Below are 17,254 nucleotides of genomic sequence, written 5' to 3'. Positions count from 1 at the left end.
TACGAAAAATAAAATCTAGCATTTTATGATTTTAAAACGTGGTAAGAAAACCTCCAGCATTTTAGAATTTCAGATGCAGCCACCCAAGTGTTTGCCAACTGTGGTCGTTCTTTTCATTTTGGCTTCTCTTGGGCCTATGATGTGGCTCTAGTTTTACTCATTAAAGTTTCAGATTGTGCTTGTTTTGCTAACAACCGTTAGGGCAGGGGTTCTTACTCTTAATTGGCACCATCTGGAAATGAGAGGGAAATTGCTCAGGATTAATGCAAAGATGAGGGAAGACCTTGCACTTTTCCACAGTTGCAAAACTTGTCCTATTTGGAATAGCCACAACTGACCTGGGACTGGCTCACCCTTTGTTTCTGTTGGGGGCTGGAGGGGGAAGGAAATTTTCTTCCAGGGAAAAGACAATCTCCACATTGCCAGCAGAATGCCAGAAAATAATCATTTAAAGGCAGAAAGTTGCACAATTTGGGCTGCTAGCGAGCTAGGCCTTTTAATGCAAATTGAATATCTTCATTCCCAGGTTTTTTTTTCCCAATCTTGCACTTCTTGTTCAGCATTTCCTCATTTTTTGGCACTGGTTTCCATAGCTGCCTGCAATCACACTCTCACACAGATGCCATTCCGTGTTCAAAGCACTGAATGCTACAGGGCATATTAGTGTTTTTATGCTTTAGATCTATCTTCATGTAACTTCAGAGCTCATTAATATATACCATTTTGTGTGATTAAAAAACAACAACCTGGCACGTGAGGAGCTTTGAAAAGGAGAGAGGATTGCAAGGAAAATGGCTTTCTTCTCATTATGCAGATTTTCAGCTAGACATGAGATGGGCCCAGTGAATCAATGGGCAAGGTACAACTTCTGCAAGATAATCATCCCCTGACTGCAGCCCAGCAGACTGCAGCTAAAAAAAGAACCAGAAAGAGACAAATGTTATTTGAAACGCAAAGATTTTTCACGTCATTGTTTTATAATAGTGGGCAGAAATGAGTTAAAATTCCTATGATGGTCTTTGAAGGCTTTTTTAAATGCCAGGGTGAGAAGCTGAAGGCAGGACTGAGGTGTGGAGGTGCCTGAGTGATGGGCTCAGAGTGAACATCCAAGAGCACAGACCACAGAGGTGTAAATACTCAGGCTGCTGGTGAACCACAATTCCACCCAGTTACAGCTTGAAATATTGCCTCTGAGAGTGTTGTGCCAAAAAAGGATTCTGTGTGCCAGAATGCAGTTTTTCCCTGGCTGTGGTTGCTGGCTTTGGAGGGTTGAGGTGATGAGTATCTCCTCAAATAAGGTGGAAGGGATATTTTTCTGACCATCACCTGTGACTTTTTGATCTGCTTCCTGTATAATCTTTCTGAAGACAGGGAAACTGCTGGGTGCATTTGGCATCACTCAGAACACAAACATGGTCCTGAGGAGCTGGAGGATGTTTTGGTGGGAGAAGGAAGGGAGCCAGGAACAAAAATGACTGTTCCTGAGGTACCTATAATGCTGAGGTGCATGTTCTTCAGTGGATAAAGCAGGGAGATGCTCCCCCCATCCCTTTGATGAGTCATTATCTCTATGAAATGGCTTTCCAGAAAAAAAGATTTTAGGATTCATTTTAGGATGGCTGGGAATATGCTGTTGTTGCATCTTGGGCAACAGCAATAATGGAAAATCTGATGTATAATCCACCCAATGCTCACTAAAACCTTCCAGAAATGGACAAGCAAACACATTTTCCCTGCCTTAATCCAGAGGTTGTGCTAAGGGGTGTGTGACTTGAGTAGCAATGCAGCCCCTGGCAGGCTGGGAGTGATGGGGAGCTCCATAAAACCCACAGCCACTCCGTGCATTTCCTCAGTGCTGGGCAGCTCTCACCCCTTTTCCCTTCACATTCAAAGGGATGTACTGATTATATGCAACTATGACTATGATTATATGCAAATTGTGGCTAATGTATGAAATGAAAACCCCTGCCTGATGGCACGGAGATCTGAGGCAGCCACTCCGCAATTACCGCGGATTCTGCTGGGCGTTGCTCGCTCCAGCACAATACCCTGCACAGGCAATTTACTGCAGAGGTCATAAAAAAATCTCATTAAACCCACACCGTTTAAGGCAGGTAGCTTGTGCTTAGTGCAAAGCCTCGGGGGCTGCCTGGGTGGCTGCCCAAGGGAGGAATCCCTCTCTGGTGTGCGGAGCAGCGCGCAGGGAGAGGCAGAGGCTGCTGAGCTCCATCTGCTCCTGCCCTGCCCAGCCAGGATGGAACCGGCTGTGGAGAGCTCAGATGAGCTGCAGGGAGCCCAGCAAGGCTATGGAGTAGCCAGCAGCCTGAGTTTAATCGCCATTGCTTTCCTGGGGGCCTTGGCACAGGGGGATTTGTTGGGCGTTCTGCAAGATGCTGGCCCGGCTCCTCCAGGTGCTGCAGGGAGCAGGCAGGGCCAGGTGGCAGCGGTGCCAATGTGCTGATGGTGGCAGTGCCACCAGGCTCCTGCCAGGGCTCTGCCAGGGAGCCAGAGCTCCCCTTGAGAGTGTCATTTACTGACAGCCCCAGCTGTCCTGTCCCCTGTTTGCAAGTGGCAGAGTGTAGGAAATGGGAAGATGGAAACTTCCACAGATACTAGAGAGTTTGATTTGCAGCCTTGGAAGAAGCTTGGATTGATGTGAAAATAAAAATATGCAGACATTAAGCAGAAAAAATTATAAATTTATGATTCTATAGTTGTAAATGAGAATGTCTCTTAAGTAATTAAGAAACTTTTGAGTAAGATAGTGAAGGGTTTTATAGGGTAGTAATGTAATTGTATAGAGTGAGCTGAGAGTACAAATGTGATAATAGAAGTGTATGTGCAATAGTAGCCCATTGGATAAAAGCATATGCAGTGCAGCAGAATTAAGTAAAGGTCAGAAAAACAAAGTAAACTTTGTGGCAACTTTCTATTGGATTAGAATGTTATATATTGCCTCATAATGAAGAAACTTGTGACTGCCTTGAGCCATGGCCGAACTCTTACTCCTCTAAAATCTCAGAACCTTTGAGGCTGATGTTTACCTGAGTAGTAAATAATTTTTAGCCTGACATTAGTCCCTTCCCTTCAATCAAGGCATTGATAATAACAGCAGAGGCTCCCACAGAGGTGCCACAACTGTGCCAGTCAGGGTGAATCAGCTCTCCCAAGGGCACCACCGGGGTGCTCTGCCTTGTCACCACAGGGGTGGCATCAGGGCAGCCCATCTCCTGCCACGGGTTATCAGTGAGAGAGGGAGGAGCTGGTGCTCCAGGGGATGTCCTGAGCTGGTCAAGAGCTTTTAGGAAGGAGCAGCCCAGAGATGATCCAGGGAAGGTTGTTCACATCCCTGTGACTAAAGGCTTGGCTCAGTTCAAGAGAAAACGAATGTAAGTGGGCATTGAAAGAGCCCAACAAAACCTCATCTGTTGACTGACTTTTTTCCCAATATAATTACAATGTATGTTTAAAATGAGTCAATCGTCTCTTCCCACAACACCCTAGTTCATCCTTCCTTTTCTTATTTTTTTCTTTCACCTATAAACTTTGTTTTCCATTGGGATATTACGATTTACAGAAAATATTTGATGTTGATGGGGAGACAACACCAGGGTATCAGTTTACCCAAGGTGAAATTTTTGTATATACAGAGAGAATTTAACCTCAAACGCTCAGTTCACATATCCATGTGTGATTTATATCGCCTCAGGCTCTGAGGCAGAGTGAACATTGACACCCTTTGATGTTGAAAGAAGCCTAGTGACTGGCCTTTGGAGAGATTTGTGATGTCTCTATCAGCCTGTCAATGGAAAACCAGGCAGCAAAGCCAGGCCCCCTAAAGATTTCAAGGCCTTGTAGGCAGAGGGATTGTGTAAGCATTTTACTTCCACCGAGTGCTCGAGAGGCTGAGCCTACACAGCCAGGCTAATTGAGTGCTTACAGGGCCCTGGTCTGCAGTTGGCATCTGCACAGCTCTCTGTGACCCTTTCAGCCCAGGAAAGGTGCCAGTGTCACCAAAATAGGAACATTTGGCAGCTACACACCCCTGGAGTGCTGAGGTTTCTGTTGCTGCCTAGTAGGAGAGTGATAACCTATGGCTAAAGTAAGAATGAACCTGGATTATTAGAAATGGAAAACATTTTCCTGCATTTGTTGAGAGGCAGAAAATCTTTGCCCAAAATTTCTGCTTATTTCTGTGGTATGGGATTTGCCCAGAGAAGTTTTGGATGTCCCATTCCTGGAAATGCTGGAGGCCAGGTAGGATGGGGCTTGGAGCAGCCTTGGTCTAGTGGGAGGTGTCCATGGCAGGGCAGTTGGAACAATGTCATCTTTAAGGTCTATTTCAACCCAAACAATTCTGTGATCCTATGATTCCATGAATTCATGGAACAAAGTAGTCTTGAGTAAGTTTGACTGCTCACAGAGGAAAGGGAAATGCTGCAATGCACAATAAAAAGGATCCTGCACTGCACTTCCCTGGGACAGGAACAGATCGTGCACCAAGGTTTGCAGTGGGAAACAGATGGCAAGAGGGAACAGGATCTGATGCTCCTTGTGAGTCAAATTCCCAGAAAATGTGTTGAGTAACACTTTAGAAGATAGAATTCAATGCAATGCCTATAGATTGGGGAAATGGCTTGAAAACAGTAATATGTGATACAGTAAAGACAGTGTAGGATGGTTTACGCAGAATCAGGGAATGCTGGCTAGGCAGACCAGGAGCTGAGGATTACTGGGGATTATACACTCAAGATACATCTGAAATATGATGCTGTTGCCAAAATAAAGGACCAGTGTCCCATGCTCACATTGAGGCTGAGAGCTCCTTTGAATCAAAGTGTGTCCAAGGCTGCAGCTCAACAGGACCATCCAATTCCCTGGAAACTAAACAAGGTGTGTACCACTTGCCAAAGCACTCAGGCATTGCTTGTGAGGGAGAGACTGTGGCAGCCAGAGCCTGAATCTGCTTCCTGGTGGTTGAGAAAATGAGCTGAAGCTGCAGGTAACTCAGAAGCAGGGACAAAAATGAGCAAGGGTCTCAGTGAGAAGTGTCACTAAAAGCCTTGCTCTGATGATAGCTGCTGTGACACAAGGAGAGGAATCACAGTCAGATTGCTGCTTTGTGTCTGGTTAATTTGACATGCAATTGAAGTAAAAAGTTGTAAAATGCATTTTTCTGAAGCCAAATTTTGCTGGACAGCGAGGCAATTTGAGAAATATGGCAATAAATTTCTCTGCCACTCTGGCTGCAGCACTGAAAAACACCCACACCTACAGCATTAGCAGTGCCATGTATTGTCCTTAACTTGTTCTTGTCCCTTTGGAAAATCCAGCACAGCACCATCCTTCCCTGTCTCTTCCCTTGTGCCCTTCAAGTGAAAGGACAGTGAAGTTCCAGGCTTAAAGGCTGTGAGCAGAAAATCTGAGGCAGGAGAGCAGATATCCACAAATTTGCCTCAGTGGGAAAGTGGAGAATAATTGTGGGTTCTGATTTTCCAGGGAGCCTCTGTGGGGAACTAATAGTCTAGACTTGTCCTTTTTGAGGCCTAATTACGTCTCTCTGTCAAGCTATAAAAACAACAGTCTGTGGCATCACAAGGGAAAATGAAAGCTATTGGCCTGTGTTCTGCATTTAATAGGATGTCAAATCTAAAGCACAGTCTGACTGGTTTTTGACTGGGGTTAGCAAAGAAAACGCAACTAATTAGGCTGTTTCTGAATCTCCCTCTCTGCCTAATGGCTGTGGACTTGCAAATTGTAACACACTGGGAGTCCCAAACCCTCTGATCAGTGCTGCTGTCTGAGGGGAGGGGTCTCTCCCACTGGTGGGACTCAGACTCCACCTGAGCAGTGCCACAGAGTGGGGACAGTTCCCTGGCAAGTGCCTGGTGCCATCACACCTCTCTGTGCTCCTTGGGGAGTGACAATGTGCTGTAGGTGAGCCAGGCTTTACAGCTTGCATTGGTGATTAATTTCCAAGCTCTTTGAGGATGAAGGAGAGCTTGGAGAGTACCTTGGGTACAAAATGCAGCCTTTATTCTCTGGGTATCACAGTCCCTGAATTGAGGTAACACACAGTGGTCCCTAACATGCATGAAGAGGCATGGAACTTAAAATTCACCCCAGAATACCCCAGACATCAAATGTGTGTACTAAAGCAGTTGGTCTCAGCCTTTTTCTGCCCTTTCATGTCCTGCTTTTCCACCCTCACCCAGGTTCTGATCAGTAACTCAGCTCCCAGGCTCTTGGAGCTGCCTCCTCCCTGTTTGCAGCCCATCCTAAGCCAGCACCAGAGGACAATGAGCTCTAGAAACCCTGAGACAACAGGAGGTTTTGGCCTATATTTAAATGACTAATGCATTAATAATTATACCTTGGAGTCTTCTGTGTCAGGGAGTGTTAGATGATGTCCTAATGCCTTTCTTTATCTTTTGGAAGTTTGAGGGGTTCTTTTTCATGTTGCAATAATTTCTTGGAGAGAACTGCAGCAGCTACGAGCTCCTTTTACCTTTCCCTTGTCAGCTGTCCTCATTCTGAACCAACACGATGCTCAGCTGGCTCCTCATGTTTTACAGATGAACTGAAATTAAAGTGGAATTTGTCCCACTGTGAGAGAAAGGAAAGGAAGAGGAAAAAACCCAAAAAACTGTCTAGAAGATTTTTCATGCAAGTCCCACATCCTTAATTTTGCCATCTTTTTGACACAGAAATCTGATTGTCTTCTGCTCAGACATTCTGGGGTGCTTTTCTGGTTTTCATTCTTCTTGTCTGACTTTGGGTTAGTCAGGAAACCACCAGCTTTGCCTCACAGTCAGAAGTGAACACTGTAATTCAAACTCAAAGGACATCAGTGGGCAGGAAAAGCATGTGGCCTCAAAATGGGGATATTTTGATGTCATTTCTGCAAAGTCCTGCAGAGGGATTTGAGTCAGGAAAGTTCAGTCAATGAGTCCGTAGGAAAATGAAAGGTCTTTCCAGGAGTCAGCCTGAAAAGAAAATAAAAAGGGAAAAGAGTGTAAAAGGAGAAAGGCTTGCATAATCCAAAGGAGCATAGGAATCAGAGAGAAATGAGAGCACCTGGATCTCCTTGGTGACTGCCAAAATACAGTGTGACATCTCCTCAACACTCCTATGGAGATTTGAAGCCATATTTTTCCAATAACTGCACACTAATTTCACCCACAAATAACAGTTTCTGCAGGCACAGCTAACTGTGCTGTAAACTGGGTCCTTCCCAGGCTGTAGCTGGAAAAGACACTCGGAGCAGCTTGGGAGCAGTACTGGAAGCAGGAAAACCTTGTCTGGGCAGATCATTCTTCTCCAGCTTTGTAGAAAGATCCTAACTTTGATGGACCAGCAGGTGACATAGAACACTGTGGCAGTGGCAAGGAAGGAAAAAGGATTTTGTCATGACTTGGAAATGTCATTTGTAGAACTGATCCTATTAAAATTGTGGGTGCCAAAGCTGTGGCTTTTCTATGGATTATTCCCAATGGCCACCAGCTTTATTAGGAAGACATTTGGGCAGGAAGCAGTAGCTTCATTTTGGATTAACCCAGGGTATGGCCATGAAGATGCCAAGTCCTCCTGCCTGGGCAGGGACCAGTCATGAGCTCCTTTCTGGGGCCACCTTCCCAAAAATTACTGAGGAGCTGCCCAGATAAGGCCTCCAGCTTTATTTTCAGAAAGATCTTAACCTAAATCCCCATTTAAGTCTTTCTGAATCTTGGTTGAGGTGGATTTGTATGTTGTGCTTAAATAATTTCCCACTCATGAGCTCAATACCCCCCAGCTGGGTATTTCTGCCAGCTGGGTGAGGATCACCCCTCTCTCTGTGAGTGTTGGGTGAGTTAGGAAGCACAGGGAGAACAAAATGAGAAATTACTGCTTCTGAGGGGATGATCAGTTTGTTTGCTGTCCCCTACCAGCTCTGTCCTTCTGCAGATGTTCACCAGGGTTTTTCCAATCAGCACCAAAAGCTTCCAGGCTGCCCCATGGCACATCTGTGCACCGAGGCAAAGATTGTGTAGAAATGTTGACCTTGACCAAGGCAGTCAGAAATTGCAGCTAAAATAGAGGCTGCTTGCAAAGGGAAGGAGGAATTAATAACCACACAAGTCTTCAAATTTAGCACTAAAAGTTATAAAACTGGAATTCTGGAGGTGGGAGGGTTTGGGGTTTTCCCCATCTGTGTGGCTTGAAGGGGTTGGAAGGGACATGCTGCTCAAATCAAGGATCGCTTTTGCCTTTTGATCCATGACATAAAGATGACATAAAACGTACCCCTGCGAGTTGCCATGTAAATGAATCCAAATCAAATCATGCACAGGGAGCAACAAAGCAGCCCAGCCTGCTCTCCTCTGTAATGTGGGCATTTAATTTGTGCACAGAAATCCCAGGAACTGCAGAAAGCCAGGGCTGTTTCACACGCACACCTCCACACAAACCTCCCTACCGCAACAAATGATTTATTATTTTTTTGGGGAGGGAAAAAAAGGTCCTCAAATCCGTGTTTGGGCCACGGCACAGATTCCTGGGCTTACCAAACGCCAAGGCCGAGCAGAACAAAGAGATTTGCATTCTAAGTGATGCAAAGCAGCCGGCAGCGTTTGAATGTTGTGTTTGCTCTGTGATGTCTTCATCAGGCGCTCAAAGGCAGCGGCTCTGGCAGCTCGGGTCCCCTCGAGCCTGTCAAACTCCGTTTCCATGGTTTTCCTCCAGGCAGCACCATCGGCAGACAGCGCGCAAGCGGACCCCTGCAACCTGTTCTGAGCGCTGCCTCTGATGTAGGGCCCCAGAGCGGGCATCAAACCAGCAACAAGCAGCAAGAAAATAACAATTTTGCTTTTCGCAGGTGTCAGAGCGGCAAACAAAAGGCTGTTTGTAAAGGATGCAACATCCCCTTTTTGTCAGCCATGGCAGTTTAAAGTCAGCCGGGCAGCGGTCGGGCTGCGTAGGAGGTTTTGGAGGGGGTGTGCTGTGAGAGACAGAATTCAAATTGTTTCCTCTTTAATCCTTTAGCCTCACTAAACAGGGCCTTCTCATCACCAAACTAATAGCTGTTAATGGCACCCCAGTTGTTCCATGTGAATCAATGAGGGCTATTTTCTTGAGACAATTGTATTCTTTTCCAGACAAAGAACCAGCTCACTCTTCTCTCACCTTGAAATGCATGCTTTCATTTAGATAAAAAGTTCAGAATATTTCAATATTCATATATATGAATAGAAGCCACATATATTCATAGAATCCATATTTGAGCAGTGATGCTGCTCAGATTCAAGAGGTGAGAAAGATGAATCTGTGATCTTTTGCCGCTGTGTGCAGTGATGACATGGAAGCCTGTGCTAAAAGAGCAGAGGTCAGCAGAGCTGACAGCCAGCCCCACCTGGACCAGTGCATTTGTAAATACTGGTCAAAAATGGCCTCAGTTTCACCATGTGTGAAATTTGAATAATGATATATTTCTTCTCTTGTGAAAGACATGGAGATGGAGTATTTGCCCAACCATGATGTAAAGCTCATGGTTACCCCTGTGGCCTTCATGACTGGAGCCAATGCAAATCCCTCAAGGGACAGTTTTCCATTAAAGAAAACTGATGGATCAGATGCTGTCCAAGTTACAAGAGAATCTGCCTTTCCCTACCAATTATCTGATTTTATCACAGCTGCCTGGGGAGGCTCTGGGAGCCACTGGTCTCCTTGGCTCCTGCTTCCTTTGCTGTGCATCTGCCAAGGCAGGGAGAAGCCAGAAGTTGGGAGCACTGGATCCCAAGCTGCCTCTTTGTTTCTTGCAGAGGAAAGGCTGCAGTGGGCAGTTGGTGTTACAAGAATTATGGCTTTAGTGCAGGTCAGCTGGGTGTTTACAACAATAGGACACTGATCAGGGATTGCCACATCAGGGCTTTTTCTTTCCACATCCCTACACTGGAAGTCAGCAAGCTTAAGAATGGTGGTCCAGGATTCCTGGCTCTTCTGGGGCTTTGAGGTTCCTAGCTGCTCTTTGGCTATCTAAAAAGAAGCCACAATGTTGTGTTCCAGCTCCTGATTTCCCACTGCCTTGGAGACACGTTTTTGTTTTCTTTAATGGAAAAGGTCAGTGTGGTTTTGCCCCAAATTAGTGGAAAAAATAGCCAAGTCTCACAGAGAACAGAGATGCATTTTTCTGTAGATCTTTCTACCTAAAACCCTCTTGTTCATGGTTTGAACTGAAATTATCCCAAGTACATTCAGCAAATGCTGTTCCTGTCCTCAGAAAACTCACCTCCTACACTTCTATCTTCCACAGCCTGATTCAATACTGAAACTATAATTATGTGGCTCATTATTTATTGCACAGAATCTGCATGTGGAGCAGACTAAAGGCACTTGGTGTGTTTGGAGGTGCTGAAAGTGCCAGGGAGCAGATACAGGGGACCCAGCTCTGCATCTGAAATCCTGCCCTGACCCTGAGATTAAATGAAGATCTGTAGAGAAATTGAATTTAAGATTGAGAAGGTTTCCATACCGTTTATGACATATTGGTTATTGTAATGGTTATAATTTTATTAAGACTTTAATTTATCTGTTAAATAAAGGCAAGGCAATTTATAAATTAATAACATTTTTATTTACACCACTGATCAGCACCAGAACAAGGCCAGGTACATCCATATTGATGGTATAGGCAAAGCATTAACAAATCCTGGCATTGCATTTGAGCTTTCTGTGGCCTAGGAATAGTTAAACTTCTTTTCCACTGCTAGAAACAACACGTTTGTTCTCAGTGCATTACTGTGCAGTGCTGGATCTGCTCTGACTTCCTCAAGAGTGCAGAGCAGAGCGAGGGCTCAGGGAAATGAGCAGTGGCTGGCATGAAGGGACGGGGTGAAGCTGCCACAGACTCTCACAGAGATTTCTTTTGATCACAGGAACTGCTCGTGACTTTTGTTCGGCGTCTCATGGCAAAAAAAAATCCTCTGGTGGAAAAAAATTGTGTCTGTGTCACAGCAGAGTCAGGAGCTGGCAGTCCTAGTGCCTAGTCTATTTTTTTTTAATGAATAGTTGTGTTTGCAGGGTACTGCATGATCACACAAAGTGTGGCTTTGTATTGTTTCCCAGTTTTGAAAATGTCTGTAAGTGGTGTGGGTTAGAGCAAACAAGAGGCAAAGCAGAGCTGACTTCATTCAAGGATGGTTTGGAGCAATACTCCTGTGTAGTAGGGGAAAGGGAAAGTGTCTGGGGAATTACTGGAGAGAATTGGGAACAGCTGCTTTAAAATGAAGACTTTGGGGAAAAAAAATCATCTTCTCTGTATGGTTCAGCTCCACTGTTATTTGTGATGGGACTGAGCTGGAGGGAGGGAGGCTGATCGAGGGGTGCTCGCCTTGCATTCTCCCCACCACTGTGTGAACATTATCATGAAATCAGGAGATTTACAGATGTATTTATTTTGGAATAAGAATACTCATTTCTGGTTTGGAATAAATGTCTCCAGAGCTGGACTTGACACCTTGTGCAGATAAGATTTGAGGGCTGTACTGATCTATATGGAGAAACAGGCTGCAAGTGTGGGAGGGGAGAGCCTTACCTGGGAAGGCACTGCTTACCCCAGCAGAATAAAACTACAGGGGAAGAAAATATTGTTATTCTGGAATGAGATTATGCACATTTGCCCCAGGAGCTGGGCAGGGAGAAGCACATTAACTTCTTGTGTGCTGGGATCCAGGTAGCACCCTTGAGCCCCATCACTAAATTATTCATTATTCTGTAGGATCACTCTCCTTTGGATGTATTCCCAGTCACATGCACTGATTTAGCACCACCTCCATCACTATTATTTTATTTTCTATTCTTAATTTTCAGGCTAATAGAGAAAAGGGGGTTTTTATGGGAGAGAAACAGTCTGCACTGTTACTCTGCCAGTAAGTAGGGATTTATGATGTAAGAAGTCTTTCTAGTCTGTCAGATTAGTATTATTCTTTGGAATCATGGTTAGGAAAGGTGAAAAATAAAATCAGAAAGGACAAAGAAGTTAGCCCAGCACAGTGTGTGTCAGGTATCCTGAGCAGAGAAAACACACTGAATAACACACTCAGGGTGAAACACAAGTGGGAAAAAGTAATTTTATCTCAGCACTCGCTTTGGCTGACTTCTCAGTTGCCAGCATATTAATGGCTCTTCCCCTAGCAACTACAGAGCTTCCAACATGCAACCATTCTTTGGTCATAAAGACAAAAAATGGAGTTTGCCAGAACAGAGCTACCCCATTCTGGGCTGCTGACAACAGTCCCAGACTGGCCATATGCTCTGCTGCTCTCACAAGTGGTACAGCAACGTTTTTGCTCCTGCTGGTGCTGGTGGTGTCCCTGTGGTTGTTACTGTTCCCATCCAGACCCTCTGCTCTTCCCTGGAGCTCCTGCCTGCTCTGTTTCAGGCTGTACCACAGCAATGTCACAGCTCCTGAGAGAGCAGATGCAGCTCTTGTCGCATCCCTGGTGGCACGGCCTGTCTCACTTCATTCCTTCAAACAGCTGTTGTGGGATGGCTGTGGGGCAGCTGGGGGTGAAAGGGACATGGGCAGGTCTGGCCAAAGGTGGGGGACTGGTCTGTGTCCAGCAGAGGGAACAGAACCTTCCACCTTTGGGCTGAGAGCAGTCACTCTTCAGTGTGTGTGTGATCCATGAGACGGGGAGTGGAGAGTGAGGTGGGAATGGACAGGCAATTCTCGGCTCCTACCCAGCAGGAATTCAGGGCTCTGAAGGATTTGGTAGTGGTGTCTCAGCGAGAGCCATGGGATTTGGGTTTTCTCTGCATGTGTGTGTTAGCTGAGCCTCCAACACTAAAGGCTGAGCTTTCCTCACAGCACGGCTCACGAGCAGCTTCAACCCCAGCTGCATTTTAAAGGGGTGATCCCTTTTCCTCCTCCATCTCTCAGCTAGACCCCCCTATCCTCCTCAAGCCCAGCCAAAATCTAATAATGGAGCAGGCCATGTGGGTAAAGACCTGCTGCTCTTCCACAGGGGAGCAGAGGTTGTGATGGTGGCCTCACCCCTGACTGGCATTATCACCACTAACTCTGCATTGAATGTCCTGATGTTTAATTCCCTGGGGAAATCTGCTGACCCGGGGGTTCCTGATGCAGTGGAGAAGCTCAGGTGAGCAGCAAAGCTGTGGGTGTATCAAACCACTAATTTCTACCTTTAGCCACCAGCAGTAGAGGGAGAAATTTCATTGTCCTGATTCCTTTCCAAGGAAGACAAGAGTCGACAAAATACTAGGTTCTTTCCACTATTAAATCTATTGTCTTCCCAACCCTACTCTTATCACAATTTGCTGTGCTTTCAGAGGAAGAGATTCAGTGCTACATGCTGTCTTTGGGGTAAGGATTTTTGTGTTTATCTGCACGCTCACTGCCAAGGCAGATAAGAGACTTTATTCTCTACATTATCACTATTTTTCTTCTTCCTAGGAGCCAGGCTGATTTTAGAAAGAGGGGTAAATATTTGAGCTCGTTGTGCAGACCTAAAGTGAGGCTCTGGGTCTTTTTATACTTATTTATAACCACTAAAATAATCAGCTTTAAGAGGCTTTTTCAGCTTTTTGGGCTAAAACCTTCCCTTATACTGATCTTTGCTTGCTCTGTTCATTATTCTGTGCTAGACTCTTCCCTCCCCTGATTGCATGTTATCACCTTCAATGGAACAGCTGTGTCATTGCTAAAGGGTGTTAATCTTCCCCTACCTAACACCTTATTGACAGCCAGAGTCACCGAGGCCTCCAGTCTTTTCTGACTTGGGTGACTTCTCAAAAAAAGCTTTTTTTAAAGCTTTTTTTCATTTTGTACAATCCCACCGCAGTCTGACCTGGAGATGTAACCACAGCCTGGCACAGCCAGGGCTGGGAATGTTCTGTATCAGTTCCAGTGATTTTAGCCAGCAGAATATTCCCTAACAATGTCAAGGGACAAAGAGCCCCAGCTAATCAATAAGCACAATACCTATGGCACATGGGAGCCCAGAATAGAAGCTGCTCAGGCAGGTGGGACAGCTGGCTTGAATTTTTATGTCGTGGTGGTGAAAGGCACCACAGCTTTCAGCGAGACAAGAGCAGTGCTGACAGTGACAGATCCCCTGCTACATTGTGCCACCAAACACAACGAGACACTGCAGTTCAGTTTTTCTGATAGTTTTGTAATAGTCTGGAATTAGTCTAGAATCTGATTTTTATTTTTTTTCTGAATTCCCTTTCTGGGCTGCCCTGCAGCTTCCAAGGTCACCTTGACTTTTTGGAGATCTGGAGTGCTGCCCTGAGTCTAGAAAGATCCTGGGCACATTTGTGTGCTGAGGTGATTGCATTAAAACAGATCTCCCTTAAAACAGCCAGCACAGAAGTGGGTATCCTGGTTGGGATTTCTGCCATCCCATAAATGCTGGGTCCAAGGGGATCTTTTCCAAACACAGCCTGCCATGCAGTGCAGGAGCTGTATGAAACACCCTTCTTTTAGTCTTTACACTCCTGACTATTAAATAGATAAAGATATTCAGATTTATCCTTCCTGTGTTCAAACACAGCCCTTAAAGTGCTGAAGTTGGGAAGAAATTGCCATTTCCTCAAAAGTCAATGGAAAGAGATCAAAATCACTGAGCTCTCTGGTGTCACCCCATAGAGGCTTCCCATGGGTGACACAAGAGACCTGAAGCAGTGGTACCAAACAGGAGATATGAAACAGAAAATCACTGTCAGTTGTTCTGATCTCTTACAGCCACTGCAGCAGAGCTGTGGCCACCAGAAGAAGGACCCGAGCAGCCTCCTGCTGATATAACCTCAATTTCCCACCAAGCCTGAGCATTTCTGACAGCTGAAAGCATTTACCAGCGGACTGCTGAGCACATCAAGATGGATACAGTTCTCTTGCTGTTTGGACTGGGAGGTAAGTCCAGAAAAAGGAGACAAATGGGGTCATAAAACAAATGTAGCATTTATTTTATACTGCAATTTTTTCATCATACCTTTCCAGTATTAAAAAGGCAGAAGGGGTTTGAGTACAGAACTGAGAACTGGGAGTGAAGCGGCTTTTGCAGGACTTGAACTGATGGTCTGATTGTAATCCCAATGTAACTGGAATTATATAATTGAATATGATAATTAAATTTATTAACCTGGTAAAAACTGGGGCAGTACCAGCAGGAAGTTCTGTGCCCAGAACAGCTGTATCTTCCAGCCCTTGTACAAGCACTCACCTGATGGTGTCATGTCCTAGCTGAAGATAAATCTGCTGGCTGTGACTGCCAACTGATCCCCACAAATAGTGTATTCCCCTTCAGATACACCTTCTGTGGGGCAGCAGTCCCAAATATCCTGCAAAGCCACCAGCAGGTTTCTTTCAGGCATGAACTTGGCCAGTGACATTCTCAGGCTGGCTTGGCCACTGTAGTCACTGGAAGAGCAAGGCCAACACAGGGTGTCAGTAATGAAAGGAACACAGAACCCCAGGGAAAACATGAACATCAGGTTATTTGGGCACCAGCTGATCCCTGATCAATAGTGATGTGGCTTTCAGAAAGCAGAGCTGCATTAACACGTGCTGAGATGCTGCTGTCGCTCAGGGCGGCGCCACACGCGGGTGACAACCGAGCTCGGTGCTCTGGAGCCCACAGCAAGGCACAACTGGCCAGACAACAATTGCTGTTCCTTTTTCTTTGGTTTTGCATGAATTACCTGCTCAGCTCAGCCTTAGCTGCCTGAGCCCTGGGCAGCTGAGCTGCCTGGGCAGCACCAGGGCTTCAGTCAGGCCATTGCTCCCTGCCCTGTGCTGGTTTGATACAGCCACAAATTACAAACGATTCTTTTTCCCATCTCATGAGAAGGAAACCCATCAAAAACTGGCTGAATATTTGATCTCACCTAAAATGAAAGAGAAACACGCTCAGCCTGGAAATGGGTTTGCTTCAGGGTGTCGGCTTTGTTCGCTCTGACCAAACTCTGTGCCCAGAGCTCCCGGCCAGGCAGCCAGGAGAACTCTGAATGTTATTTAAAGAATTGGTAAGGTCACGGTGGCCTGAGCCTCTCGGGGCTGGATCAATCTCCCTGGCACAGCAGCCGTGCTGAGCTCGGCTCCAGGCCCATTCGTGTAGAGCGATGCCATCCAGTGGCTGCTGCGATCCATCACAGAGCCAGCGGCTCCTTCCCCAGGCGCATTCCCGCAGCAAAAATGACTCTGCTCCCGTGGTTCCCAGCTCAGGTATTTCACATTAAAACGCTGCAACTTCATCGTGATTGCTTCCAGCTTCTTTGGCCTTTTGCGTGTAAAACTCAGGTATGTTTTAAGTTGCAGCGGCTCGAAAATGTTTAATAGACATTCAGGGGGAAATAATATTTTACATGTGTAGCCTCAAGTACACAAATTTGTCATGAGGCTCGGGTTTTGGTGTGGGGAGTGATTATATGGAGTCACGTGGAAAATTATGCTGATTTTTGAGGCAAAAATATCATGAATGAATGAAACTTTCTCTGCTCAAAGGGCAAAAGATACTGAGTCACTCGGTGGGACATTTTCCCTTGAAGGAAATGCCCAAGGGGAAGGATGATCAAGGGATGGGCTGGGCAGAACCTTTCTCCATCAATGTCACACTTTAAAGAGCCCCACTATTGCCAGCTGCCCAAGGGCTGGACATTTTGGGGGTAGAAAGCTTTAAACCTGCTCAGCTACATCCCCTCTCTTTCCATCTCCCTAAGAGCCAGCATCCCACAGCAGCCCAGGCCATCCTTCCCTAGTGACCCGATAAAATGTCAATGTTTTTGCCTGTTGCACTGCCCAAGTCAGCTGCAATTGCATGGTTTGGATGATGGATCACCCCAGGCCCTGTGACCTGTGGGATTTGGAGCATCCCTGGACCTTTCCAGCTCAGGGGATCCAAGCCTCCGTTTCTCTTGGAGATTTTGCTGTTGCCAGTGATGCTCCAGCTGTGCCTGCTGCTGCTGCTGCTGTGTTTTGGTGCTGCTGCTCCTGCTCTGTGGTACAAATTCCAATCAGGAGCAACAAAGCCCACGGGGTGCTGCTGACAACAGGTGTCTCATTAAACATCTCTCAACCTTACAGGCATTCACATTGACAAGAACCAAACTCACACTCAATCACAGCTTAATCACAGCCAAACTCTATTAACAAGTCATACTAATTACCAACTTCTAACAATTTCTCAGGTTCAGAGGCAAAATATCCTTTCTTTATAGATGAAAACAGACTTGTGATACTCCAGCTCTGGCCGTAATT

At 45.8% G+C, this 17,254-nt stretch overlaps 1 long non-coding RNA gene across 1 annotated transcript in view; it reads left to right on the top strand.

The window, feature by feature from the left end:
• Nucleotides 1-17,254, top strand: part of LOC135452192 (uncharacterized) — a 42,467-nt gene that overhangs the window by 17,169 nt on the left and 8,044 nt on the right. Inside the window, exon 2 of the long non-coding RNA XR_010441544.1 lies at nt 14,744-14,911. This is a non-coding gene — a long non-coding RNA (uncharacterized LOC135452192). The remainder of the gene's footprint in view (nt 1-14,743; nt 14,912-17,254) is intronic.

This window comes from Zonotrichia leucophrys, chromosome 10, assembly GCF_028769735.1.
Source record: "Zonotrichia leucophrys gambelii isolate GWCS_2022_RI chromosome 10, RI_Zleu_2.0, whole genome shotgun sequence".
NCBI classification, from domain to species: Eukaryota; Metazoa; Chordata; class Aves; order Passeriformes; family Passerellidae; genus Zonotrichia; species Zonotrichia leucophrys.
Note: the sequence above shows the minus strand (reverse complement) of the source record. Positions and strands in the feature narration are given on the sequence as shown.